This window comes from Phalacrocorax aristotelis, chromosome 1 (genome assembly GCF_949628215.1).
Source record: "Phalacrocorax aristotelis chromosome 1, bGulAri2.1, whole genome shotgun sequence".
Taxonomy (NCBI): Eukaryota; Metazoa; Chordata; class Aves; order Suliformes; family Phalacrocoracidae; genus Phalacrocorax; species Phalacrocorax aristotelis.
This window is the reverse complement of record NC_134276.1, coordinates 8,509,973-8,537,682: the sequence shown is the minus strand read 5'-3', so window position 1 is coordinate 8,537,682 and position 27,710 is coordinate 8,509,973. Positions and strand designations below refer to the sequence as shown.

At 44.5% G+C, this 27,710-nt stretch overlaps 2 long non-coding RNA genes across 2 annotated transcripts; one reads left to right on the top strand and one right to left on the bottom strand.

Annotated features, from left to right (window-relative positions):
* The first annotated feature begins 208 nt into the window (after positions 1 to 208).
* Positions 209 to 19,453, top strand: LOC142051554 (uncharacterized). Its single transcript, XR_012658539.1, has 2 exons — positions 209 to 10,977; positions 18,909 to 19,453. It is a non-coding gene; the product is annotated as an uncharacterized LOC142051554 (long non-coding RNA).
* On the bottom strand, positions 16,568 to 27,546 carry LOC142051565 (uncharacterized). Its single transcript, XR_012658549.1, has 3 exons — positions 26,796 to 27,546; positions 20,884 to 26,660; positions 16,568 to 19,398 (listed from the first exon to the last, which is right to left on the bottom strand). It is a non-coding gene; the product is annotated as an uncharacterized LOC142051565 (long non-coding RNA).
* Positions 27,547 to 27,710: the final 164 nt, after the last annotated feature.

The following is a 27,710-nucleotide window of genomic DNA, read 5'->3' as shown; positions in this document are numbered from 1 at the left end:
CCTCGAAGGGTATGGTGTTGCGGCCGGCTGCCCGTTGGTGCCCGCCGGCCCTTGGCGGAGCAGCGCCTCTCCATGGCGAGAGCCCGTGCCTGGCGCTCGCCCCCTTTGCTGGCCGTAGGGGGAGTCCCCGCGGCCCCGGCAGCGGGGCCCGGAGGCGGGCGGGCCTCGGCGGCGCGGGAGCGGCGGCCGCTGAGGTGGGTCTGTGAGGGGAGCCGGGGGGCGGCCAGAGGGGCGGGCGGCTGCGGTGCGGGACGGGGCTGGGACGACGCTGGTTCTGGATGGGGAGGCTCCGGTGGCCCTGGGTTGGGCCCCGTGCGCCCCCGCGGGGAGAGGCGCCCCGTGCGGGGGCTGTGGGTGCCCAGGTCTTTGGCCTGGGGTGCAGTCCACACCGGGCTAAAGAGCGGAGCTGAACCCTCGGCCTGGCCTTGGTGAGGGCGGCCCTCAGCTGGGAGCAGGCTGGGACGTGCCCCTATCGCACACCGGGTGACAGCCTGGGCTTGTTCATTTGGGGCTCTTCTAAGGGTTGTGGCTTTTGTGTGATAACTGCAGGAATAGTGTTTGGCTGTCAAAGATACGTGGCTTAGCGTGAGCAGCAGGAGGAGCTTTGCTCCCTCCTAAAGGTAGCCATCCTCTCTATGTCCACAGAGACATAAATCAAACTCGAAAAAGCTGAGAGAATGGATGAGATGGTGTAAGACCTCTCTCAGCATGGTATGGGAGCAGCCAAGCTAGCTTGCTTCCCCGTTTTCTTACTTGTTTTTGCTGTCTAGTGTTGGCACAGCTTAGCCAGCTGACTAGGTGCCGTCTTGAGTTTCTGCATGCCCTCTGGCTGGTTTGCAGGAGGTAGGCTGGATTTTGAGCACCAGATTGTAAACTTTCCTGTACTGAACATCATCCGTGCTTGTGTTAGTCTCTGTGCCAGGGAGTGGGAAATGATCCATTCACCAAATGGGAGATGAATTTAATCTCTTTTAGGTTTAAGAGGACTGGAGTTCCCTGAAATAATACATGGAAGATCTTTGCTCAAAACTGTGAAGGAGGACGCTCAGATTATTGCACGGGTTGTGAAATAACACCTTTTCTAGTTACAGCTGATTCCTGTGAAATAAAATGCTTTATTACTTCAAGAAGATATTCCACTGAGAAGAGTTTTGCAGGCTTGCTGGAAGTCTTGGCTAAAGTCCAGGAAAAATGGGGTTACACGTTTTTATTTCATTCTTCGGCTTCTCCTGGAGGTAAATACAATGCATTTGCTCAGGATATTGCCTCACAGTAGCTGCAGGGGTGTAGTGGTCTGTTTACCCCAGGATACACTTGAATGATGGACGAAGGGTGTCACGAGATGTTTTGTGATACAGTTACCTAATCCGAACCTTGCAGCCATTCAGGATTTGTTGATATTTCAGTGATGTGTGCCATTCTTCCATCTTTTTAAATCCAGCTCCCTCTAGTTAAAAAGAACCTGAAGTAGTTGCTCACCTTCCTGTACAGTGCTCAGTGTGCTGGGCAGGAGGTACTTGTCCCCACCCCCAGCTTATCCACTTTTGCCGTATTCATGGCTGAAGAAAAGGAGTGGAGGGAGGGTATACTCTGTTGTTGCTATAACTTTCAGTAATATTTGCATACATCTCTAGAATTCTGAATTACAGGTACAGCCCCCTTTATTTCTTTTCTACTTCTGATTCTTCTCTACCCAGATACCTTTATATTAGGTGTGCTGTGGGCGAAAAAAGGATGGTGGCGTGATGACTTTAGTCACAACAGTTGACTACTGTAGACTTTAAGCCTATGCTTATATCTGCAGCTGATACCAGATAATGCTGGTAAGTGTTGCAGTGGGATAACGGGGGAGCTTACTTGTCTTTTCCATAACTGGCAGAAAACATGGATGTGGAATCTTCACCCACAATGTCTGCTGACCTAAAGACAGTATGCTTTATTTTTTAAACTGGTTTATAAACAACTGGTATTACCTGCATTGGTTCCCTCTTTTTCTCCCTTGCCCCCCTTGTTTCAGTGCTGCTGCCCTGGCGAGGAGACAAGGATGCACCCTGCTTTACAGACAATTTTATTTCACTGGTTTTACCGCATTTCTTTATCTGAAGATGTAGGTGCCACTGATGTCTCAGCTAAGAGTTGCTATAGCATATTGAAATGTAGAAAAAAGGAGTTGCCTTCAGAAACTACCCTGAGGAATGCCTGACGCGAGAGAAAAGTAAAACAGTTTTCTGTGTATGGGTAGTTCACTTCCCTCAGTTGGGGGTGTCTGATATTTGTCCGTGTGTGGATTACACTTACTGATCACAGCTTGTCAGAGATGTTAATGATGAAGCTTGTGTTATACATTTCAAACTCTGCTCACCTGAAAGAGCTAATGACCAAGTCTTTTCTGACTGAACAGTCTTAATTGCAAGATCCACAAGAAGCTTACGGTCCTATTGCAGAAATAAGTGTTGTCTCAGCATTTCATATGAAAAGACTTAAGGTGATGATAGAATTGAAAGCCCGCCTTTGGCAGGCTTAAATACATGGATATACTCTGGTTTAATGCTGTTAAATGAAAACTTACTCCAGCTTCTGTGGTCCTGAGCCTATGAAGCTGATAGGTTTGTCTATACTTGGATTATGATGCAGATTTCCTACACTGCAGAAACTATGGGTTGTCTTTGTTACTAAAGTGATATAGTCACTGTGGACTCAGGTAAGCGACGACCCAGTGTCCTGAAGACCTGGAGAGGCGGTTGGAAGAGCCTGCAGGAGGGATGTGGAAGACAAGTAGAAATGTGTGATGTCTTTGCTCAAAGAAGAATTTGATTCTTCTAAGTTTAAGTTCCTATTAGAAACCTGGCTTCATATTACAGCTTTCATTCTGACAAGTTCTTGCTGTTAAGGAAAACGGCAAGTGTTTGGATGCTTTAAATTGAGCCCTCACTGGATAGTAGAGCAAACCCAGCTCTACAGTCTGCATAAGAAACACAAATATACAAGATTAAGTGTACAAATATGTTATGTGATAATGTATTTTTTAAGGTGTTTGATATTCTGCTGTCATAGTGTTGACATGTCAGTGCAGCTTGGAGGAGGGGCAGTATGTTGGGGATGTCTCAGTTCTTGCAAATTGTCAGGCCTTGCATAATTCTTAGTGAAAAGATTTTCATGTGTGCTCAAACAGGGAGTGGAATGTGGTTTCTAAGGGTGATTGATACAATCTGTGCTAGTCTTGGCACATAAGTTTTGCTTTTTAAATCCCACTTTCTTGATTATCCCAGCCATAAAACTTAGTTGTCCACAGTCCCCTTGGAAGAAGGAGGAGGGTTGAAGTGTCGCTGACCAACTGCTTGCTTCAAAGCCTGTGGGGAAAGGGTGTAAACATTTTGACATTAAAGTTACTGCTCAGATGCTGGAGGCTGAAGAAGCTGCTATGAAGGTGTTTTGTTTGTAATTGTCTCCCATGGAGCTGTTTCCCAAAGAGTTACTGGAGCTGCCAAGGTGAGAGAGAGTGAAGGTAAGTACGTCTATAATGTGTTACTGCCTTCAAGTATTTTAGTGATAACGATACAGAAAAATACATTGCATTGTCTGCTTCAACAGGGAAGGCTTCTGTGCCTTTTTAAGTGTCCTCAATGAAATTGTGGGGAGGCAGCTGTTAAACCAATTTCTGGAAGAACCCAGTATTCCTGCGCAGCCAAAAAAGTTTGTAAAGCTTCTCTGAAAATAATTCTAGTGACTAATTATAAAGTGTTAACTGTTTTTATTTTTCAGCACGAGAAGAGTGCTCTAAGAGCAGCCAGGAACCTCTTCAGGTGGCACAGATGTCGTCTTCGACTGGAACGTGGCAGCAGTTCAGTAGCAGTTACACAGCAGGGAAGGGCATGCAGGCTACTGCAAGTCCCTGGGCTCATAAGAGCTGGTATCTGAAAACTCGTTTTAGTAGAGAGAAAAACTTGGTTTCTTCCGCAACTTTTAACTCCCTTGGAGTTAAATGAGTGCTCATCTAATATTGAAAGAGGAAATTACTTTTATTGTAGGTATTGGAGAAGGCCATCAGAACAGGGGACCTAACAGCGTGGTCAGGGCACTGCAGTGGGCCTTGGAAAAAGTGCAGGTAGTTCGCATGCAGGAGACTCCAGCTGAGGGCAGCCCCCAGTTGGGAAGGCGTGCTGCCAGCAGGGGAAGCCTGGTAAACAGAGGAGAATCAAGAAGTCGGGTATGTTTTGCAGCTGTTTCTTTGTTACATAGGGAGACCTCTGTACCTCTGAAGGTGGGGTGGCCGGAGATGAGCAGTGAAGACCATAGTGGTGTAGGCATACCACATTTGAGAGCATATACGCAACTATCCAGAAGCACCTAAATGGGTTCAGTTGTGGTCAAGAGTCCTGATTTCATAGTATCTGTGCTACGTGCACCTAACTGAAGCAGAGCTATCTGGCCGATTACTGCACTGAAGATCAGAGGCCTTCCCCACCCATGGCTTGCTGGAGGCTGGCACGCAAGCATGGCTCAGACGGGCCCCAGGGCGGAGTGTAAATCTTCGGCTGTGTTCTAGCTTCAGTACACACAACAGGTGCACCTGCACGCTTGTGTGTGGAAGAAGAAAACATGGGCAGGGCTGGTTCAGATGTACTTTGTGCATGCACTGCCCTCTTCAGCACAAAACCTGATAAAGCCCTGTATTGCATAAAGCAGGTAGGGGCATTGCGCTGAGGTGGTGCTAGGTGTGTGCTCGCTCAGTTGCTGCTCATCATGTGATGGTCTGTGTTGTGTAGTGGTAAACCTGAGTTGGGAGCCGATACTGTTCAGCTGATGTGCGTGCCTGTGCCAGACGAGTAGTCCGTGAGCTGAGCACGGTACTAGCTTTTAGTCCTTTTAAAAAAAAGGGAGAAGGAGGAAGGAATTTTTTTTAAGTGTTACACAAACTCTACTGGAATGAAAAGCCCACTGAAAATACCTCTGTAGAAATAATTCATTCTGGGAAATGATGAATGCTGTAACAAAGGCACTGTGAGTTTTCAGTTTCAGCAATCTTCCAACTTGTTTCTGTGTTCTGAGGTTTGTAGGAAGTAGCGTTGGACACGGGGAGGGCGTGAAAGCCATAACCACGGTGAAGATGGAACAACTGGAATTTTGTGTCAAATTATACACCATTTATTTTCTAAGAAAGTCCTAAGAAAGTAAATTGATAACGGTGGAGTCCATGATTGTGCATGCTAGTGCTCGCTGGTTCTTCAGCTAGTTGGATGCAGTGGTGCAAAATTATATGTTGGTTCTTACATGATTCAGCTTAAAATACAAGCTTTGTGAGTGTGAGTACCGAAACAACAGTGTTAGGGTTGGAGCATTCCTTACCGCGTGCAAATAATTTCACTTTGGGTAAGTAACACTGCACTGTGAAAAAGCACACGGCACTGCGGAGGGCATCCTTTGACAGCATCTCCGGTGCCAGAATTCCCTGGGTTTGCTCCTCTTCTTTGCCTTGGACTCTGGTGTGATCCCAAACTTCTAGACTTTCTGTACATTATCACTGGTTGGCTCTTTTCTGCCAGCCAGGGTTTTTTCCTTTCCTTTTTTTTTTTTTCCCTGTTCCCCTGCAAATACTTCTTCCTGGAAAATGGATCAACAGTAAGTATCTCAGGTTCCTGGCCAAGCTCCCACTCACATGGTTTCACTTGCTCCATTCTGCAAAGTTATTTACACGCAGTGTGCTAAGGATGTAATTTAGCGGGCTGCTAGTAAGCAGCTAACCTTTACCTCTTGGCCCCAGTCCACATAAGCCAGGTTTACACAAGCCCGCTCCTCAGCATGAATTCAGTGGCTACTCTTGCAGCCCCTGGTTTCCTGTTGCACAACTTGAGGAAAAGACAGTGTTATGCTGCTCTTGCAGAGATTTTAAAAATGGTCATGCTAGGGTTGATCACCTACCGAGTTGTGTGACCTGGAGTCTCCTCTGAACCTTGCTCTTCTGCATTCACAAGACCTAGAGCTCTCGAGGATACATTTTTCATGCCTTAATGGGTCTGACATGCTGCAATATAGGAGAGGTTTCTCAGCGTAAAGGTGTGAAGCTGACTGTTTAAGCTACCCTGCTCAAAGCAGAGCTGTTGTCTTACCTCAGATTCATATCAGAGTTGGTTTGTATCCAGTAGAGCCTATTTGAGCATGTATTCCCAGGAGGAGTATTACGTCAGCTTAATGCTTTGAGCTCAGAAAATGAAGTCACAGGGACTTTGGTGGTACTGCTGGTTTAAGGAATTTAGTGTTCTTTTTGGCCCCTTGCCCTCCTGTGCCACACTACACCGGTCCTTCTCATGCCAACACCACTATCTGGAGCAGCACAGTGAGCTATCGATGTCTTAATCAGGGTGTTGCACACCTTTCCTGCCCTGTGTATGCTTTTCTGTGGCTCAGGATGGAAGTGAAGGAGGTTTGTAATTGTGCTGCTTTTTAAAACCACGGTCAGGTTAGTGAGCTGGTTTAGAGCGTTTGCAACATGGCAGTAAAAATAAGCGGCCAGGTGCATAGCAGAAGTCAGAAGTCCTTGGGCTTGTTGCTGAAGCCTCTTGACTCATTAAACCGTGCATCTGAGGATGCAGTTTATTTTGTGGGGGAGGAGCAGCAGCAGCGGCATGACACTCATGCACATGGATGCTTTCATTAACCATGTTTTTCTGCTTTAGGCGTCGGCCCAGCCCAGTGTTTTGCTGCGGGCAGCCTTCTGACCGGGCAGTGGCAGCTCAAGAAACCCTGATGTCTGTAAGCAGTCCTGGTGGTTGCTAGCTGCAGTCTGGACAAATCCCAGTGGGAGAAAGCTAGAGTATGATGCAGAGCAGTTTGCTCCTAAATTTCGCTTTTTATGACTGTTACAGAGGGTACCACTTCATTATCTTACAACAGAACTGATTTCTTATACTTAGGAGTATATTGGCCCTGCACACCTAGCCCCAAATCACTTTCACATTCAATGGCAGTGTAGATCTGCAAAAAGAGAATTGGGCACTAAAATGTTTCACATACAACAGATGAAAAGCCAAAGCATGGTTTTCCACATCAGCATTTTTCAGTGCTTCTGATAGGAGTGAAGTGAGCTTTGCCACTGTAAATTTACAATCCAAACATGACTTACTGCCTCCACTCTGGTAATGAGTGTTGTCCTCAGCTGAGGATGATGTGGTGGCAGCTGTTTTATAGTGACACGTGCAGTGGCTTTCCTTTGCTCTGCTTTGGTGAATATCAACTCAAATAATAATTGTGTCCCCGAGGAGTTAGATTATTGCTGTTAACCTTTCTGGAAAAACAAATGAGAGGTAGAGGCAGATGCAATCCTCGCGTGAATTGGCAGGAGGGCGTTGCGCAGCCGAGGGAGTACTGTGCCTCACCAGGGATGAGGGGCAGTCACGCTTTGCTAGCTCCTCTCAGGTTCATTTAGCAAATTCCTGCCCACTGGAAGCTCCTTTTGTCTCCGGGGTAGATTGTGACTGGAGCAACAGCTCTCCGGACGCTCCCTCCTGGAAACGAGTGAGGAGAGGGAGTTTATTTTACTAGGCACACAGGTCCAACGAAAATTAAGTTTGCTTACTCTTCATTATAAAGAATTAAATATATTTAATTTACCAATTAATAATTTAAATTTTAATAGTGTAAATATTTTTATAAATCCATACCTGAAAATAGATGCATATATTTATATAAATGTATAAATACATTTATATGTATACTAATAAATATATGTTAATAACATAAATTAACAATATTATAAAATATAATTTAATAAGCCAGGGGAATAGGAGAAAAATAGAGGAGCTCTGTGTTGCCAACAGACTCCTGGGACAGAGAAGCTGTTCCTTCTTTAGAACAGATGGAGCGGGGAAGTCTGGTCCCCAACAAACACAGTTTGTGTGAATCACCTTGTTTTGTTACAATTTCTAATCACGTCTGCCTTTTAAACTCCCGTCCGTGAGAAGGTTATTTTTCTGTGGATTAACCTTGTCATGAGTACCGAGGCATGTGACGTGCTTGGCCATGGAAGCAGGTACGTGTGGGGTCTCTTGCAAGTTTCTGTCAACGCTGAAGTGTTGCAGCTCTCCAGAATGGATAACGGTGCCGCCGTTCATTCTCGGTGCATTGCAGCCTCATTCACGTGGGTTCGACGGTATCTCAACCATCCCAACCCTTCGCTAGCGTCAGTTCTCTGTTAGCTGAAGGTAAATTTAGGTACAAATCATGACAGCCAAGATCCTGGGTTTGGAATATGCCCGCCTCCCTGTCAGTCAGCCGTGCTCTCTGGTACAGGTGGATCTGCCTCTTGCGTGCAATTTGTCAGTCTCAGTCCTCCCAAAGGAGACGTGTACCTGAGTTTTCCCTGTGCGGTGGTAGTGCTTTATGTGCACAACCCCCAGGTAATGTGCACCTCTGGGCTGGCTACGCCAGTCTTTGCTGAATCTACTGCTGAGCGCTCAGTGACCCAGCAGGGCATGCAAGGTGTTATTTTGCTGGTGCCCCCCACCCACACATAGCATTTGGTTTTGGTCACCATTTTGATTCTGGCTAATACATAGGTGTTAAGGGAGGCTTTGTGCCGACACACAGGTTTTCCGAACTTTGGGTTTGCTCCTTTTCTGTAATATCTCCCTGCCACCCATACGTAGTACATTGCACCGAGGGTTCAGTCAGTAGGTTATGCCCAGACGTTTGCGAGAAGCCTTAGGATAATTTCCCATTTGTTCAGCTGTGTGGAGCTGGCGATTCTGGTGGCTGCAGAACTGCAGCTATTGTGTCCCATCATTACAAAGAAGAAGAAAAAAAATAAAAGCTTTGAGGAAAGAGCCTTCCTTTCCTTCTTGTTTATTGGGATGTCCTGAGCAGCTCCAGAGCTAGTGCAGGGGTCTGGTGAGATGCTGCCCCCCCCTCATCCACGACCCGGCAGTGGGACAGCAGCACCCTGTGGTGGAGGAGGTGAGCGGACACCAGTCTCGGGAGGTGCTGCCTTCTACCTTTGTCACTTCCTGTCCCCATGGCTTTTGTGTCCCCTTTCCTGAAGCTCGTTCCCATTATCGTTTGAAAATGGCTGCTCTAATAAATACGTCCCTTTAGCACAAGCGTTCTTAGATACAAGAGACCTGGACGTGTCTTGGCGTGCCACCAGGTGAACTTCTTTTCATAGCTGACTGTGGAAAAAAGCTGCTGGTCCTTACATAGTTTGTAACAGGCATGACATTTTCTTGGACCTTGTGCACATTATACCTTTGTAGAGTCTTGTGTGTGACCTCTGCTAAATTTGACAAAGCACCTTATGTGACCTGGTCTCCTCTTTGGAGGAACTGTGACCAAATATTCTTTCACGGCCCTACTGTGGTAATCTTGCATTAGGGTTTTGAAACCCTGTGCCAAGTGAGAAGGCCATAACGAGTTCACAATGTGAAGGTGGCTCTGCACTTTTTCCAAGGGTCCCCCAGAGCAGCTGTTGATGGGAAGAACATGTCTGACCCATTTCCATTTTTTTAATAGATGTTTCAGTTAAATAAACCCCAGAGAATCCCTACATATTCAGTGTAGTTTGCAATCAATCATATTTCTCCACTTCATACAAATATGACCATTTTTATGTAAAAGCACACAAATGACATCCCTTAGTAGGCGTTTCTGTCGTGTTATATTACAGCTGCATGTATCCACATTGGATAAGTCAGGAATATTTAAATAACAAATGTTAAAATTGGGTCATGAATCACAAAAGTTATTGAGCTTAGTCTTGAGAGGACCCGGATCCTCTCCTGGAACATTCAGCAGGTAAATCATTTACACCTCAGGACCATGTTGTGCACTGGAGGACATCTGTGTGAGTATCTGGCTGCTGTTACTCTCTTTGGCATCTCTCATCTCTGGGGGATAACCTTCCTTCTGGTTCCCACTGAATCTCAGGGGTGGAAGGGGGTGGAAAATAACACTTAAAAGGTAGATGAAAAGTGCTCTCCATGTGCTGAGTTTCATATTTTTTAACCTTTGCATGTTCTAAATTTAAAGTAGCACCTTGCATTTCCTAAAATGATGACACCTGAGGATAAATGGATCTCTACAGCCAATTGCCTGAAGTACTTCAAAAACAGAAGTGCCATTTTGCAGATACCCAGCGAAGGTGTGGAACCCCTGTACTGCTGGGAACCAGCCGGTCACCACTAAAGTAAAACAGAGAAAAACTTTCCAGCAGGTTGAGCAAACCCAGCCCTTCTTACAATGTTATACCTACAGTATTATGTTTAAAAACCCTTGGAAAACTAGTTGACAACATTTTAAAAGAGGAGATTCAAACACTTAACTACTTTTGGAGGGTTCCCCCCCATTTTAATGCACCAATAAATGTAGCTGACTACCATTCCCACTTTAATAAGCATTATCTCAGAAGCTATCTGTAGATAAAATGTAACTTCTTGAACCTTCTTATAATATCAGTTTTAACTACTCATACCCATTTACATATCCAGTTTTGTGGCATCACTGACCATGTTCACATTTCGAAGTCCCAGACACAAAGTGGCTTTGTGTTATTTCTTTAGAAAACAGTAAAAATCATGAAAGGAGCCCTGATTTTCAAAACACGAACATTAGACTTGCATTTTATTTTAAATAAAATTAATGTATGCACGTGCTTATAAAGTCAAGGTTCAGGCAGGGTTTGTGGTGTGGTAGCCCATCTCTTTCGCCTACAGAGCAGCAAAGAGAATACGGATTGTGTCAGCAGTCATAAATCCTCTCCGTACCTTCGCCCCCACCGCAGACCTGGGGATGCAGCTGGACAGGATGCAGCTGCAAGCGGGGTGAGGGGAGGGCAGAGTTCCCCCGTCGCGGACCCCCGGCACCCCGGAATGCTAGTGGGCTGAGCGAGGCCGACGGTCCCTCTCTCTCCCAAGCTCCCCGCTGCCCAGGTCGCACCTCCAGCTGAAGCCTGCAGCGGATCCGAATACTACGTGGTGCTGCAAAATGCAGGTCAGAGGTGTTAATGTCTGCTAGCTTTGAAATTAAGAGAGGCTGCCCTAGCTGCTAGTCCTCTGCACTTGTGGGTGTCTACCAGCAGAGGGTGGCTCTAAGACCACTGTACATTGCTTTAATGTTTACACACTTCACAGGCTGCATGTTGAGCGTGATGGCCTTCGGGCTTCCTTTATTTCCTAATCCTCCAGTTATCTTTAGTTAGTAATTATAAGAAATAAAGTATTTAACAAAGATTTTCATTTGAGCTTTTCTTCACTGTTTTATTTTGCTTTGACATTAGTCTTCCAGATGAGAATAACCAACCATTACAATTAAATTTAGGAAGACAGGTTTGAAATACTGTTGCTATTGAGTGGGAACTACTTCAGTCGAGGACCAAAGTATTTGAAAGGAGTAACTCTGTGAATAAGATGTCAGTGTTCTAGCATTTATTAGGGATTGAAACTTAAGACACCAATAGCGAATGGAATTCATCTGGCTGAACTTCAGACCTCTAACAGCTGCCCAGTGTGTGCTGAGTCTTTCCCTACGCTCTGTGGAGAGGACTGCAAACATCCCAAGGCTGATCCATCCAACACATCTATCCTAATTTAGGAATCTAAGTTTGCAGAACACAGTCTAGCAGGAGCCTGATCCCAAACGTTATCTGTGCATGGATAATTATTCTCATGTGGAGTCCCACTATGTGCAACAGTTAGTGACTAGACAGTTAATTATGTGAGTAACGATTACCCAGGAATGGGCTCAGTTCTCGTGCTTGTGTTACAGGGAGACTAATTTGTCTCTTGAGGTGTCTGTTCCTTTCTGTTGACTACAGAGGGAGCAGAGGCTAGACTAACCTACACATCTAGCTTAGATACGTCTCACCCGCTACGTCTACAGGCTGGTGTTACTGATATTGGGTAATACTCCGCCTCATCTTTAAAGGTCTGTGGACACTTAGATTTTATAGATCTGATTTCACATCCAACGCATAAAGTGTGACGGTTACTTATGTAATTAGTAGATAGTCATTAACTTTTCTGAAATCAGTACAATTCCACATGGGAGCAATTGCATGAGTATAAGTAGTTCAGGCTGTTGTTGACTGGAGATCTGTTAGGAGGCTGTACGTAATAAAAGGTGATGATGGAAAATTTATCACATTTTAATATATAGTGATTTATATTCTGTATTAGATGTTCTGTTGAGAATTCGCCTGCACATATTTAAGTAGTTTCAAAAGGTTTGAACAAAAAGTCAAAAATTCCTGGCCTTGATTTCAGTTATTTTACCACTTACAACCTAAGTTTTCAAAACAGAATGCCTAAAGTTCTTTAATTTTCAAAAAAAAAAAAAAAAAAAAAAAAAAAAGCGTACCAGCAGTCTTTGCTTTGAACTATTCTAGAAGTATAGCACGGATGAGGCCTTAGTATCTACTAGAGCAGGTAACATTCTGTTTGCAGAAACAGAGCAAACTAGTGACCAACTCAAGCACAAGGTTGCAGTGACATCCATCTTCCGTAACAGCTACCATCAGCAGATGACTTCTGGCCTTCCCTTCCACAAAACACTGGCAATTCCAAACACCGGAGTAGGATTTGCATCCTCCTCTTCTGCAGGAATCAAGCCTTTTGAACCAGTTTCCAAAACTGTCTGTGGTACGAAAGGGGTGTTTGATGTATTTGGACACAGAGAAATGCCACAAGAACGACTAGAAGATTAGAGGAACAGGGTCAGGAGGCCAAGACAAAATTATTGCAGACACGGGTGTATGCGTGATACCAGCACACGCTGTGGCTCTTTGGAAGAGTTTCCAGTCTACACCAGGCTGTGTAGGACTTTCTGCAGGCTTTAAATGTGCTCAGCACTTGAGCTCTGCTTGAGGTTAATAACATGGAAAATCGTGTGTGTGATTCCCTGCTGTAATGACCTGTTAGTACACATATGGGCTTCAGGTTATGGCAATGACCCATGATTTATGAAATAGCCTCTTCCTGTTTGCAATGATGCAGTGAAATATTGAGTCATCTCTAACCCTTTAGCCCTCCCTGTACAGGCTCCTTCTTGTTTGCTGTCTCTCCCCTGGGATTTGGTTTGATGATACTGGGCAACAGTTTTTACTTCAACTCGTCTCAGTTTTATCGGTTTTGGATGAATTACTGCCCTTTCCTAGGGCATCACTGCTGATTTGAATTATAATAAGTGGCTAAAAATAAGCTGTGTGTAGTTTGAGTTAAATTAATGAATTCTTGATTTTGGGGATTAATTACTTGCAATCACTGCATGCCAAGGCACCTCCCATAGTGTAGTAAGTCCAGAGACCCGAGAAGTTCTGTATTCAGCTGGGAAGTAGATATTGCAATGCTTCACTGGATTGTATTTCACTGCCTTTTGGAGTGAGCTCCTAATGCCACTGAAATCTCAGCAGTATGACACCTGACTCTTCAAGGGCTGAAATGGAGTAGGTGTCTGAAAACAGAAGATAAAGTCTTTCATCAGGTTTGCACAGTCGGGTATTTTATCCTTTCTCAACAAAACATAGCAGGAGCTTAGGTAGAGTAGGTTGGATGGTCTTTCTTATTCACGGTGGCTTAGTTTAGTTTAACCTTGACTCTGAAAACACAATGACTTGGCTAAAGAGCTACATTTTCAGCGGCTGTGCAATCTGATGGGTGTGCTGACAAATAGCTGGAGACCGCAGAGCTATGTTGTTCTTAATTCCTTTCTGCCAGTGAGACGTTCCTGTTCATCTCTTGGACAGTGTCCTAAGTCACTTACTGGTCTTGGCTATCACTGGACCCAGCTGATACTGTGTGAACTCATGCATAATGCATATGCCAGTTGTATACCCATCATGACTTCCTAGAACCAGGTCTTTTTTAGATATTATCCCACAGAGAAAGAGGAAAGAAGATGGAACAAGCCAAATGACATCAGTGGGATAAAAGAGCCAAAAATTTACCAGATTTGAAATGCCGTGCCTTTGGATAGTGACAATTTACAGTTGCTTTGTCAAGACACAGAATTTTGCAAAATCTTTGCCAAGGAAAACACGGATGCGACACAATGGTTTTTCTTGTGGAATATTTTAATGGCTGTGTTCAGCTTTCCCAGTGGGATCTTACTTTCTTGGAGCAGGAATTTGTCACCACCTACTTGATTTGGATGAACTTTCTGCCAAAATCAACAAGGAAAGAATTGACAGGATGGACTTCAGCAACAGGGAAGCTGTGACATGTCCGAAGAGGACGCATGCTCAGAGGAGGGGCTACTTCAGTGTCAAAAAGGAGCTTCTTATCAGCAAAACAAGATCTATGCTTTGCTGCAGAGGTCTTGTCTCTGCCTTGCAGCACTGCTAAGAAGATGTTTCGTCTTGTGAGAAGGCAAGGGAAAGAGATTTACTATAGCAAGTACAGCTGTGCATTTGCTGTTTAAAACTCCAGTCATTCTGATGAGTTGAACTAAGACAAGCATTAAAACCAGCTGGGACTGCAATGGATAGAAGTCTTTGCAGTTATTACAGGGTTTGTTTTTCTACCGAATCAACGCACGCTGCAGCTTCTATGGCAAAGGAAGGAAGTACATACTGGTACAACAGCACACAAAAATATCATTCGCTGCCCTTCCGCTGATTGGCCATGGGTGGCTTGGGGCCGACATGCAAGTCTTCCAGGACAAATCAACAGTGCAAAACCTGAGTGTATGAAAAACACCATTTTTCTAAATACACAAAGATCAGTCTTAAATGCAGTGAAGATGCCAAGCGGTGCACAGAGAGATGTTATCTTTCAGAAATCTAACTGAACACAAGTAGCCAGGAGTCCAAGGACTGACTTTGCAGTGATATTGCCACTTCTCTCCTTCTCCTCACTCTTCCCTGAGACACTACAACCAAAATTAATAGCACACCATGCCTTCCCAAGCCTGAATATTCACTCACACACAAAGAGAAGAACATGGGAGGCTTTTTAAAAGCCCCTTGATAACCAGAACAAGAAAACTTTGATTGTTTAGCTATGAGGGGCATATCCTCTTACAAAATGCCAAACAGCCTTGTGGTTTTTAGGTCAAAAGCTAACAAGACGATCTGTGAGCTCTTGTTACTTCTCCTGCTCCTTCACGGTAAAAATCTGGAGTGCTTTAAAAATGTTGAGAACATGACAGTGATTGACAAGAAAAGAAGGGTTGTAAGGAGATACTGTGCTGAAGAAATTTTAATTATTTTTATTAAACAAATTTGATACTGATGTAGGTCTTGCATTTGCAATCTCGGCAAGCCACGGCTAAGTTTTCTCAGCCAAGACCCTTACACGCTCTGCCTTTCACCCTTATGGAAGAACATGCAATTTGATAAAATCCCAGAGTGACTTTAAGGAGGCAGATCCTAAGAAATTAAACAGCTGCCTGAACTTTTTATTTTTAACGTTTTCTCAGTGAAAGCGTGTCTTATTTTTAGTGTGTGTGCAGTGCATGTGTAAGGCTGCTTCCATCATTTTTATTACCGTACCTGTGCACTAGTGGATCGCAGGCATATGGGTTTGGTTCCAGTTACGTGTGGGCATGCAACCTAATTTCCATTGAATTATTAAATATCTATGGTGTGGAGTTCATATGAGTTTCATAACAGCTGGTCGCTGATATCTGATCTGACATAAAGTGACGATGGCACAGAGAGACTGTAATCGCATTGTGTCAGTACCAAATTAACAAAACTTTTAAAGAAATTTTAACTGACAGCATGAGTGAAAGCTGGATCTGCACCTTGGATAGTGGGGTAGAGCATGTCTGGTCGGATAGTAAGGACCCTGACGTTGGATTTATCGTGTCATTAAGCCACAGTCAGAGAGAAGGAGGGTGAACTGTATCTTTTTTAGTTGCTAAAAATAGAAAGCACTGTCACCGCTCTGTTCTTCTCAGTGAAAAAGCCAGTGCTATTTGAAAACTGGTGCTGGGGATAATTCAACCATCACCTATCTACATGTTAAATCTTCAAAAAGATTCTGTGTTATGGCATAGTGATGGCAAAGAACAACCTAAAACTGCTAACACGTATTAAGAGGGAGATTTAAAGATGTGGCATGGGCATTTATATAACTGTACCTTGTTGAGCTGAGCTCTTGTCTCAGTTCTTGTCTGCTTGGATCATTTAACTGGCCTAAGACCAGAATATACACTTAGTATTCAACAGCCACCTATGCCCAGTAATGACAGGGTCCTCCAGTGACATGTTAACTATGTCAATAAAATATTAGCTAAATAGTAGCCAGGTTTTTCTGGCTAAAAAAAACCCCTAATCTAAGATAAGGCTAAAAAAAGAAAATTACTTCTTTCATTATGTAATCTGGTTATCTGCTGTGTTAACTTGGATAATTTGAATTTGGTAATTTATTGACTTAACCAAAATTGCAACCTAAACCATACAAAATATAGAGTATTGCTTTGTTTTAATCAGTTTGGTGAAACTGTAAGTGAATTAGGTAGTAATGTGCTTTGTGAGATTCAAGTTTGTGTGCTCACCGCTTTTATGCCACCCACACGGGGGGCGCAAGGCGCGTTTACTTCATCAGACCACGACCCCGGTCACAAACTCTGAAGGCATACAGAAGCTCTGGTGTGAAATCATCTGTCTCCAGAGCGACTACCTGCATCCCTGACACTACACAGGGTGTAACATCCCTGATAACAAAGGCAGTGATAGTTGTCTACCTGGCAATACTGAGAGTGGAGCTGTTTATAAATGATAAATATGCTCATGTGCGGTGGATTTGGTAGTGTGCCTTCATTCACCCGCATAAGTCAACACAAGATGCACAATTGCCAAATATATTCACCCATAATGAACACCTATGTGCATACACAGCCGGTTTGAAGCAGGACAAAGTAGGCAATTACGAAGAGCATCTAACCGACTGCTGCAGGGCAAACCGGCCACAGACACTGGGCCTCCTTTTGCAGCCTGCAGGGGTAGTACCTGATCTGCTCGTTTTTACTATGTATCGTGTTCCCTGGAACATGATATATATAATAAAACACACGTGGTGTTGTTTGGCACCAGGGAGGAAGGCTGCCTCTGTCTTGGCTTGGATGTTGCAGCCACAGCTGCAGGAAGGGGCGAGATGCTTTGCTTTGGTGCAGTTAAGCACGATGAGTTGGGTGAACCATCTTAAGAGTAGGATGGGACAAAGAGAAGCCTTTGAAAGAGAGAACCCTACACGAGAGAGAACCCGCCCTACAAGGAGTTAATTTAGAAAATTTCTGTTTCTGTTCTGCCTCACCTGAAGTGTTCTCTATTTTTTAAAAAAAGTATTCCTTTATGTTCTGATAAAATCTGACTTCTAGAGTTGAGAGCTTTGTGGTCGGGGACATTTGTTTCAAGGGAAAAGTGGAGATAGGTCCACCTCAAAGATCTGATGACTCCACCAGAGTGCTAATATCATTATATATGTTTATTACCTTCAAAATTAATTACACCTACCTGCATTTAGCTGTCTTGCAGGATTATAATGTGAGTTCCTTAGTTAATTGCTGAAAACGGCATTCCGTTGCCCTATGCTTAGTGTATCAATTTGCACACTTACAAGGCAAGAGTAAATTGCAAAACATCGTGATGTGAATTTAAATCCGTTGCTAAACTTTGGCCTGGAAGCATCAAGTTGCTCTCCTGATCGTTCACATTTACACAAGCTGAGTACAGAGGTGAAGAGCAACATAAGGGCAAGGCGAAGGAGAAGGGCTCATAAAGCACCTCAGCAGAGCTAACTTCTTGGGCTGTATCAGTCTGATTTTTTCCCCTTTTCAGTGCTTGTGAGGCCCTTTATAGCAGATGCAGAGCTTGAACAAAGCATATTTGCTGCCCCTCTACTTATTTATGTGCTAGTGCAGAATTCCTGCAGTGTTTCACATAGTATGGGCGAAACAAATAGGTACCTGCGTACTTCCTTATTCCTGTGACAGAAGCAGCGAGTGGGGAAAAGGGTAAAAGGAGAAGGCAGAACTTCTATTACCAGGCAGAAAAAGCAGATAGAGAGAATCTAAAAAGATTCTATTTAAGCAACCTACTAATGTGCCTGCTCAGTGCTGAGTTCTGCTGCAGTTCACCAGCTCATCAGTATGTATATATACTGGTGACCTGCCATTTTAACTCAGTGACTGGATAATCTGAATCGGCTAATTTATTGACTTAACTGAAATTGCAGCCTAAATCATATAAAATATAGCGCATATGTGAGTGTGTGTGTATATATATATAAAAACAAGTAATCGAGGGTCGGTTTTATTATGGGGCTGATTCGGGCTCCTTTCCACAGCACTGAAGCAGTTAATTAGACACAGAAATACACTTTCACCCTTTGTCTAAATATATTTAAAATTATGCCAAGCCACCCAAACACGGTCCTGCCTCATATAAACCTACCTTAAACCAAGAACTGATCACGACCAGGTTAGGAACCTGTCCCAGTCCTTGTCTCACTTGGCACATCTCCAAGCAGTGATTCTCATGGTATATCCCAATATACCAGCTGCTCCCAATGTAAAGTTTGCTAATTCATTATGGATTGTTTATGATTTACAATATTTACTGTAAATACTTTTTGGGTGAACACAGCGCTGCAGACAGGGATATTAGGCAGTTGCATGTTCCTACAGTGTGCAGATAAACTGTAGTTGTTTTTTCCCTGCTAGAAACTCAGGCAAATGGATCATAAAAGAACTTGGGAATCAGCCCAGGACTTTTATGATGGTCTTGAAGAAGAACATTGTGAGTGCTTCTTTAAACAATCCCACTTAGGTCAGCCAGTGAATTGTTTTACTGTAGTGTCTACGGAGTCCTTAAAGAGTTTACACTTCAGTTAGGCATTACTGGGCCTCAGCTGGAAAGGCGAGGCTTTAGGCAGCACCAGCATGTGAAGAAGTCGTTGTGCTTTTATCATTTTGTCTTGCAGCCTTGGAGAGCCAGCTGTCAGGCACAGATCTGCTGCAAGGCCCCTCTTTCAAGGCCATACTCCCTGTTCCCTCCGTGTTCCCTACAGCAGTGTGCCACTGTAGCACTGATGTGATGAGCGGGATCTACTCAGACCATTGATGAAGGAAGTGCTGGTTCACCTGGCCCTTGTGCAGGTGCCCTCAGGCAGGGTCTGCAGGGGGCCATGGCTTCACATGTCCCATCCCACCCACCCCCCAGGCATTTTCCACCTCCTCAGAAGTGGTTTTTGCAGCACAGCCAGGATAGCTCTCTTCTTCATATATTGAAAGAATGACCCTGCTACAACCAAAATAGGATGTTTTTTCCAAGAACTGTGGATGGCGGCATATGTATACAACTCCGTAGCTTTGGTGATCCTCTGGAGGTGGATGCAGGCAGGGCATTCCAGCTTCAAGTCCTCAAGAGCAGCGTAAAACATGTATAATCATGTTCTTCTGCATATGCTTGTCCTGTATAAGATGAAGGTATGTGTCATATGCTTAATATTAAATGGACTAAACAGGTCACTTGGTTTCTTTAATTCTTTTAATCTTCTTACAAGATACAAAATAGGCTTAAGTCAAAAACTGTTCCTTAATGTAAAGGGTTGCTCGCTTGGCTGTTTTGTGATGATGGCAGCTGTCCCCTAGAAAGATTGGGTTTGCAGGGCACTGATACTACTCCACCGAGCAGGTTTATGCCTCCTTACTCAATATCTGTAAAGATTCCTGGGAGACAATTACAATCATAGCAGTAGGAAGAGTTAGACTGTAGCTAAACCTTCCAGCCCACACACAGTAACAGGAAAATCCTGTTTGAAGAATAAGAGAAGATTCCGGAGAACAAGAGATCGTGTGCTGATAATGCTGCAGTCCTCCCACCCTCTAAATGGTTACTCCAGTGTAACTGGCCACAGAGTCCTGCCCACTGTGGGTCTTTATATTTTTTTATAGTCTCTTATACAGGAGGGCTGTCCAGGGTGGGATAAGGAGAGATGGCTTTCTTGGAAGCATTTCTGCAGTTGAGCTAGCAACAATTTTATTTAATGACCACAAAAGCTCAGGGCACTGTAAAAATAATTGTTTTCTGACCCGTGCATAGGTTTTCTTGTCCAGACTGAAAATTAGAGAGGGAAGAGATGTGTTGGTAGGGAGGTGCATACAGTGCAAGCCATCCAGCATAGGAGTGGGAAAGAGAGCGTGCCTGTTTTGGCCCCTACTCGAGGTTCCATGAGTGTTAATGTTGCTGGCACACAGCTGTGTTCAGCAAAACACCCTCCTGAGCCCAGATTTGCTCTTCTTGAGAAATGCCGGAAACAATAAGAAGCTATCATTGGTCTAGCGGTGTAATCCGAACGCCCAAAACTGAAACTTCCATGCAAGTGAGAAGAGATTTTTAGCCAAGAATCATAACATTTCTTCCCAGAAAAGTGCCCAGAGGAGCCACGTCAAATTCAGTTTGTGGAGCTTCCTTCTAATCTAACTGAAAAGCCAGAAAGAAAGACCACCACCCATCTTATCTACTGACTTCAGGGAAAACTACTTTGCATCTCACCATCAAACCATGCATTTTCTGGTGGACAGTGTGCTTTTGTTAAAGAAAATCTGAAGCTTTGCTTTTAATTAAAAACAAAAATAAACAACAACACAAATATATATTTTAAAAATCCCTTTCAAATCTTTGCCAACTTTTCAATTTTTTTTCCCACAGTAGGTAACAAAGACATTAGCAATTGGCAACATAAATTTATCTGAAAAAAATCTTCTCAAACCAATAGCAATCCTTGTATGGGTAAGAAGCCACTTGGAGAGGGATAAAAAGCACTAAAGATGCCCACTGGAGTAAGGCTTTTGTCTCACATAACAGTCCCATAAGCAAAGCAGCTGAAACTTATATATGGTTGGTGCAAAACTGGTTGTGTAACTGTACTCCAAAAATATTTATCAGTGACTCACAGGCAGAACAGAGCGATGCCCCTGCAGGTGTCCCTCTCAGCCCTGCTTCCATAACCACGCTGCAGAACAGCTCTTCCTTTTCAGAGCTTGGTGTTCACGTTGCCTTTTTTCCCCAGTTGATTTTTAGAGCATTAGTGTGAAGATCAGATGCTCTCTGCTAGTCAGATCCTCGCTCACTGTAGGCATGCAGTTGTGCAGGCTCGGAGTTCATTATGTAAATCACTTCCAGCATTTCTAGTGGGTTAATGTAAGGTGTGCGACTTTAATACCATCAATGAGATGCAGGATCTGATGGGTTTGGTCTTTGGAACTAACAAATTAAAGACCAGCTGTCTTCAGTTCCTTCAACTTGGAGCAGATAAAAAGTCATTTGTAGGCATTTGGAAAATAACAAGGAGAGGAGTAGCAGCTACCATGGGTTCATCAGGTAGAAATTACATCAGGCAGAAATTGCAATCAAATTTCTTTCTATGATAAGCTAACAACACTCATAAATAAGCAAAAAGCAGTAGGTACCAGATTTCAGTGAAACAGTAGAGATGAAGCTGCAGAGATCAGGACTTCAGTGAAATTTTTGTCTTGTTTTGCATTCTTGTAAACAAACTAGCTGGAACTCCTATAGGGTCAGTAGAAGTCAGGTTTCATATGTTGTCAGCACAGAGTGGTGGCTACTGGGGTGTATCCTAATACGTTCAATGTCTTCACTAACAATATGAATGATAGCATAGAAAATACATGTATGAAATTTGCTGTTAGTGCAAATCTGTAAAGGCTGCAATATAATAGAGGATGGGATTCAAGTTCAAAACAAACTTTACAACTGGAATGATGTTTAAAAGACTGAAACTCTGTGGGGACCAGAGCAAAGTTGTACACTAAGGCATGAATGATCAGGGACACAGGCACAGGATAAGGAGGACCTGGTGAGCAGTTGGTTTTCCCAAAAGGATCTGGGAAGTAAAATGGATCACAACACGCCTTCCATCACCCATCACGCCATGCCACTGATTTCTGTGGCAGAAATGGCAGCTGCATGGATACGGCTGGAATAGCTCTTTACCCTGATATGGATCCATGTGCCTTTGCTGTTCAGAGGAGAGACCCCAGCCAGAAGTCTAGAGCTTTTCAGTCTCTCTATAGTATACTCCACAGAGTTGGCAGGCTGGAAACGTTTCTAAAAAGAGATCTAGGAAAAGCAGATACATTCTCCCACACCAACTTCAAAACATTTAGTAAGCTGATGCAACACACAGAAGCATGAAAATACAGAATATCCTGCAGCCAAATGCAGCTGTGATGGGGACAGAGGGGCAGGAGGGTCTGTAACTTGGGGGGGGGGTGGCAGCTCCCAGCACAATGACCTGGCACCCACAACCTCCAGCAGATGTAGCTGACCACCAAGGACAAATGGCATGTGAGTGCAAAAGGACTTTTTTTTATGGATCACATACCATAAGATGTGCTTCTTATCAGACCACACTGTAACATAACAAAAAGGTCAGGCCATGGCTTGAGCAGAGGCCAGGACAGCTGCAGTCACGCTAATCACAAATACGACCTAAATACTATTTCACTACATAGAGTTTACTCACAAGGTTCTTGGGTGATTGACTTGCTAAAGGTGGACGAGAACTTGGCTCGCCCAAACACTGCTGTGGACGATCGTACCTCTCCCATACTCACTGACATTTATCCCACACTCACTGACATCCATCCCATATTCATTGAAAATAGTTGTAAAAGTGGGTGGTGGTGTTGCAGAAGGAAGAGTTGAACTCCCAGAGCTGAACAGCAGAAGCACGGTTGAGAGACGGATGGATGAAATACTGGACTGATAGTTTGCATAGACAGGAAAAGTCAGAGTGAGAAGGGTTTACGACCCCTACAGAGGGAATCCTCTTGAATTTGTGTATAGAAGAGGCATTTTAATAGTCATACAGCTTAATGTCAAGTTTTAGTGAGCAGTTCCAGCACCACGCATAAACAGAGCCTAAATGTTGTGAGTCCTTCACCACTGTAGTTACGCAGTGATATCTGTGCCAACAGCTGCTGCTACCCACGGATGGGACAGCCAGGCAAATCTGAAACACCGGGGGATCTTTTCCAGGTTAACTCCACGGTCTTATGTGACTGCATGCTTTATCAGTCACAAAACCAGCTGCCTCCTTGGCGGCTGTACTGCAGCAAGGGACAACTGGTGGAGTGTGATGCGAAGTGATAGGAGCCGGTTTAGTTAAAAGAAGAGTCTCACCCGTTATCTTTCTGAAAAATGGTTGACAGGCTTGCTGGTGTTGCCCCTCTCCAAAAAAAAATTAGGCTCCAAAGCAAAACGTGTTGAAAATGTAATATACGTCAGTAAACATGGCTTTAACTCTCAACGTATGAGTTCCAGCTAATCACAGCTGCTTTTCTTTGAACCGCCAGTCTGCTTGTAGGGAAGGCACAGAGAGCAGCTCAGCAAAAATGTGAATTATTTATGTTCCTGCTGAAAGCACAAGTCTTGTCACTAGAGCCTTGCTTGATTGAATGGATCTGCAGAGACAGTTTCTGTAGCAACCCAGAACCTTGCCCAGCAAAATGTCACCCAGTCACAGGTAGCACAGAACAGTAATACATATCTGCCTGGGCAGCTGAAGATGACACAGAAGTGCCAGAGTAAAATATATCTGGGTTTTTAGTCCTTCAACCTCCCAAGACCTGCCAAGATGTCATTTCAGAGGTGGTGGCATGTCAACTCAGGTACTGGTAACAATCTAGCTGTGACAACACAGGCTTTTGAGAGGTTACGCAAGCCTTTGTGGGAACTTGGCAAGTCTTCAGTACCAGGAACACAAGCTGCTGCAGTCAGGCTTTTACCAGTAGCCCAGCTAGTTAGAGTCAGTGTAAATAAAGATGTGGCTCCCAAAAGGCTACTGTCACATCGTTGGGTGTTAGATATACACACCAAGTACCAGGTTTGATAATATTGTCCAAAATATTTCAGAGATCTGGTTTTTATGCCATGGTACTCGGTGTAGATTGACAAAGGCAGGAAGATGTGGATTCAACAGTTTCTTCCCGATGTATCGTTAGTCTTTGATCCTGGCTCGTTACTGTTTGCAGTCTGTCTGCCTTCTTGTAAAGATGAACTCATCGCAATGAAAACATTATGGAAATTACAAGCTGCCAGGACTATCTTGCAAAGCTTTGAAGGGCAATATAGGTTAGTACATTTGTCTAGACATACTAAATGTATTTTTTGGTATGTCAGTATTTGAATTTTTCCTAATTATCAACCTAGCAAATTCTTTTTTGCTAAATATATTCGGTTTGTCTTAAGAATTTCTGAGGCTGTGAAACCCAAACCGTATTAGAAAAGTTACAACATTCAGAATTTCCTAAGTAAAGAAATGTTAGTAGATGGTTCCTTCATCACGCATCTCCAGTTCAGCCTTGCCTCACCACCAGACACTGGAAGAGCAAGCTGCAATTTTTTATGCCTTCCCAAGTCTGTAATTCTGGTGTCTCCTACATTTCGATCTTACGAACAAAACTAGGCTCTCCACATTCGGAGTAACCTAGATGCTTAGCTATAAACGGGAGATAATCCAGTTATAAAAGCTTACGGTTACTTGGTCAGAGGTCACATACAACTCTAAATGCGAACAGAACTGAGGAAAGGTATGAGACCTGTGTAACCTAGACAAGGAGTAATCTGACTGGCAGGTGATGGAGGCCTGGTTTATATTTAAAAAAGTTTTGCTGATTTAGCAGTACCAGGACTATAACAACATTCGCCAATCAATACAGCTCTGCTGGCAAAAGTCTGCAGATGTAGTTTCAACTGCAAAGGATATTTGCAGTTCTGGTATAAGCAATACACAGTTATTAAAGCAATTTAAATTGGATCCCGTCTCTAGGAGGGTTTACCAGCTCTTCTACTGTAGCTACATTGGCAAACTTTCTAGTCAAGGCTGTTCTACAAATCAGCTACTGAAGAGTGCGAGGCTGATGACAGCAGAGCTGCTCTGGAGGCTTGACGAGAGCATAAAGCTTTTCGCCCTTTGGGAGGAACCACAGAGAAACACTGTCTGCTTCCTTAAGTGAATCTGGGCTGTAGAACAAAGGCCTTCAGCTCATGTACAGAGAGGTAATTTACATCTCATTAAACCAATATTTAAAAATCTACACTGTGCTTGTTTCTTTAGCGCCTGCGTTTTTCTTTTCCAAACATGTCAAGAAGGAAGCCTTTTCCATTAATTTTTTTTTCCTTTTCAAGAATGAAAAGCAGCAAGAACATTTTTGGGTGCCCAGAGATCCTTTTTTTCTATCCTTGTCTAGCTATAAAACAGTTTTAAAAAAATCTTATTAAACTTCCCAAGCAAATTCAGCTCAAGCATAAACACAAATACAAGCATTTTCAAGTACAACTACAGATGTTTTGGAATGTAACAAATTCATGAGAGACTTCTTACCATGTAGCACTATGATTTCACAACTATCCCACAAAACTTCTCTAATTACCAGTTGCTGGTGATTCTCAAGCCAAGTGTGCTACATGTAGGTCTAGTCTAGAGGCTTTTCAGTGGGTTTTATACCAGCAGAACGCCTAGCTGCATCTGTAAAAAAACCCAACCAACTTTAACTGACAGCTATGTCAGCTGGGATTAAGAAGAGGTGGGGCACAGTTGTACCAGAAACATTTCTAACTAATGATTTCAGCAAAGCTATGCTTTTGATAGGAGGCGGTTTCAAGAACACATGCGTGAAGCGTGCTATTGCAAGCATAGATAAATCCATACTCTGCACATATTGCTGGTACCACATAATTCCTGCTGGAATGAAGACCTTTTCATTAGAGAGCCCAAGGACAGATTCAACAGGCATTTCTGTGCCACTCTTAATGAGCTGTTTCAAGAACTGCTTGGAGTGTGGAGCATTCCCACAACTCATCAGCATGGGGGTCCCACAGGCAACTTCTCGCTAACAGCCTGCAGACCTCGCTGGGGTACTTCTTGCTTCATACGAAGACCAGTAAAGACAAACTCGTAATACACTAAAATACTGGATCTGCTCAGGCACGTAGTGTGTGCTTGGTCTCAGGGAGCTGGGTGTGTTCTGGAGGGCAGCAAACTGCTTTGCCTCACACCAGCCTCGGTCCTTTGCTGATGAGTAAACAGCAAACTTGGTTTTGAGGGCGGCCTTGTACCCCATGACATCCTCATCAAGGCAGTTTTGCTTGTATTATTGGTTTTGCTCCTGTAATTAGTACAAACGAGCATTCTAACTCACAAATACAGTAGTTTTGGGAGGAGCTGGGTTTCCCAACCCCCATGTTTCTCCCCTAGGAGCAGAACAATATGTACTGTTTTACCAAACAAACTGGGTTTACACAGTGGGTTGATTCCTGGCGAATAATTAATATTCTTCATGGACAGTGCGTCTTCAAATAGCTGGCTAATATTTACACCGAGAAAAAGTCTTGCAGCCCCAGCTTCGGTCGGCCAGAGACAGAAACTTTAGTTTCATTTTCTTATCTTGTGGTGACATGCTGTAAAGGCGAAGTGCTGCGTACAAAGTACGGCATTTCGAGGCTTACAGGAACAAACAAGAGCGTCGTGTCAATGAAAGATGCTGTTACGTTTCCTGTCCCCTTCCCTGTTTTGAAGGTCATTTTTCAGAAAGGGGATAGAAACAGGAACATAGAAACGAAAATGTATTTTCCTTCACCCAGATAAAATGGCAAATGGCAATTTCTACCAGAAACTTTCCAGGTCTCCATTTTTGCTATCCTTCTGCTATATTTGCAAAATATATAGAGAATATAAAAAATATATTTAGTATATTTATAAAAATTATTTGCATTTTAAAAATTATCTCACACCACGTATTTTTCAAAGCGTATTTTAATGAAACGTTCACCCATTACCTACCATTTGAAAATGCCGACAGGTCTCCACAGTTAGTAACTAATACGCAGCAGGGGGAAGGAATATCTATAACATAAAACGCTTTGCAAGCACGCTTAACTTCCAAGAGGTACCTTTGGGCAAATCTCATGACCAAGAGCGGGTTTTGTTACTTTTGGCTGTATTAGCTCTCTCCCACCAGAGCAGGGAACAGGAGAAACGCCGCTCCCGGCTCTGCCCGGGCCGAAAGCCCCCGGTGCGAGCGGCGAGCAGCGAGAAGGCGCAGGGCAGGCAGCCGTCGGAGGAGCGCGGGGCCGGGGTCATTTGCTAAGGCGCGAAAACAAAGCACCCCGCGCCCGGGACCGGCTGGCGGCCGCCCGGGCTCTCCCGCGGCCCGCCCGGCTCCCCGCGGCTCCCCAAGTGCCCCGGCGGCCGCCGAGGCCGCGTTTCGCTGGGGGGCCCAGAGGCGCGCCGCGGCCCGCACCGGCACGACTCGCTTGGCTAGAGCGAGTGGTTTCTCCGGCAGGGGTCGGCGGCGGGCGCCGCGCCGCGCCGCGCCCCGCGGGCCGCCCGGGCCCAGGCCGAGGTCGCCGGGCCCCAGGCCCACCCGGGGGCGGTGGGGCAGCGGCGTTGCCACCCCAACGGCTGGCCCAATAGCGGGCGGGGGGGGGCGGGATCGCGGCAGGGCGGGGCGGCGCAATCACAATCCAGGGCTCGGCGGAAAGGCGGGATAGATCAGGGGAGCCAATCGCAGCGCGGGGCAGCGAAGCGGGGCAGTGGGAGCAGGCACCGGAGTAGGGAAACGCGACCAATTGCAAGTCGGGACGGCGGGGCGAGAGCGGGGCTTTAGGGAAGGAGCCAATCAGAGGAGAAGGAGGGCGGTCCTAGCCAATCAGAAGCTGCCGTGGTGACGGGTAAACCAATCGCGGGGCGAGGGGC